Source organism: Schistocerca piceifrons, chromosome 1 (genome assembly GCF_021461385.2).
Source record: "Schistocerca piceifrons isolate TAMUIC-IGC-003096 chromosome 1, iqSchPice1.1, whole genome shotgun sequence".
NCBI lineage: Eukaryota > Metazoa > Arthropoda > Insecta > Orthoptera > Acrididae > Schistocerca > Schistocerca piceifrons.
In genome coordinates this window covers 233,216,690-233,218,636 of record NC_060138.1, presented here as the reverse complement: position 1 = coordinate 233,218,636, position 1,947 = coordinate 233,216,690, and the positions used below count along the sequence as shown (strand labels likewise).

The window sequence follows — 1,947 nt, the reverse complement described above, 5'->3', positions numbered from 1 at the left end:
CCGGTTCCCACGGCGACAGTGTGCAGCGCACCACGACGCTGCCCCTACTCATTCAGTACCGACACGCAGAGCAAACAACTCCAACAGGTGACGGACATTCTTTCATTTCTGCAGACGAAGAAAAATTCGTTCCGACCTCTGAGTCCTAAGCCTTCTCTCGACTCCCACTCGCACAACGTTTCAAGCCATTCTTCTGTAGACTCGTGACTGAATAATTACGCACTGAACCCATCATTACTGTGGTTAAATTAATTTACCATTATCAGCAGAGCCCAGATTCGCATGCACTATCAAGTCGTGAACCGTGCATATATTCATGCAATCTGATATCACTAAACATTCACAATGAGGCAGAAAAATCGGGACCATCCGACCGCCGTGTCATCCACAGATGAGGCTGCGGATAGGAGGGGCGTGTGGTCAGCACACCGGTCTCCCGGTCGTTATGATGGTTTTCTTTGACCGGAGCCGCTACTATGCGGTCGAGTAGCTCCTCAATTGGCATCAAGAGACCGGGAGCACCCCGAAAAATGGTAACAGCGCAGGGCGGCCCGGATGGTCACCCATGCAAATGCCAGCCACGCCCGACAGCGCTTAACTTCGGTGATCTGACGGGAACCGGTGTATCCACTGCGGCAAGGCCGTTGCAAAACAGTATCACTATGCGATATTAAAATTCTGTTCTATACCTCAATTTTTCCTGAAACGATACACAACAACAAATTTCTCCAAATTTTCGTCACCTCAAGCTCCCTCCCCCCCCCCCCCCCCCTCGTACCCCTCCTCGGTCAGATTTAGTGTGAAGAGGGCCAGTGGACATCCCATAAAACCTGAACACAAATCAAGCATAAAAACAAGAAGAAGGTATACTGAACTGTAAAATAAAGATAAATAGAGACCATTTACGATACAGGGACAACAAGTGCAATGTAAAGTAGACTGCAAGAGCTACGACATAGTGGTTTAGTGGTCACGGTGTCGGACAGCCAAGCTGGTGAGCCGTGTTTAAACGTCTCTCGTCCCTTTTTTTCCCACTGTTCGCTGTGTTCAAATTTGTGTCTGTGTCATGGTGTAACGTCCGTTTGCAACAGCGTGGTGTAAGGAAGGGACCTGTAATGACAGTCGATTCTGCACAACTACTCTATTATCAGCCGAAAGGAAGTGGCTTTCGAATGGGAACCGCAAACGTTTGATGACAAGGTGACAAGTCAGTCGAACCCACCACCGGGAAACACTTCTGGAGTGCTATACGCGGCATTAGTACGTGTTTCATATGATAGGAATCTGTTACCGACGCACCTAATTTGTTCGCCTGGTACGTGAGTGAGATTTGCCTCCTTGCCAGATTTAGGTGTTCGTATGAATGTGACTCTGATGAAAACATAGTAGTTTGTCACATAAGCTGCAACAAATGAACTCAACAGTTTCACAATCACACAGTTTCTCTGCCCTCTGGCAAAAGGTATGTTTTAAAGGTTTCTCAAGCTGCGCTCAGTTTTGGAAGTTTTGACTCTTTAATTACTTTATAGTAACATAGTTCACACCCGTTCATTTGTTGTTTTCATTCATGTGAGACGTCTATGGGGTACCTCGGTTGCTCTCGCTATTCATCCCATTTGCTTGCGACGGTAACGTGTTCTTACCAAATGACTCATATTCTGTAACCAATGTGTGGTATGACAACTTCCAAGACTATAGAAAGAGAACAAACATTTCAATGACCGGACGGACAGCTCATACTGATGTAAAAAAAAAAAAAAAAGCACGAGACGGTTTTGAACATGGCTTGTCTGCTACGTAGTCTTACACTGCGACCACCTTTTTTTCTGATCTCGTTTTGTCTGCTGCATTTGTTCGGGCGGACGTTCCATGACACCTGTCCAAGCTTATCGTTGATCCAGTCATTCAGTAAATTACAGAGGGCAGCTAACCCTCTTTTTTTTTTTT

The 1,947-nt window shown here is 46.2% G+C and overlaps 1 pseudogene; it reads right to left on the bottom strand.

Annotated features, from left to right (window-relative positions):
• Positions 1-531: 531 nt before the first annotated feature.
• Positions 532-649, bottom strand: LOC124722848 (annotated as a pseudogene).
• Positions 650-1,947: the final 1,298 nt, after the last annotated feature.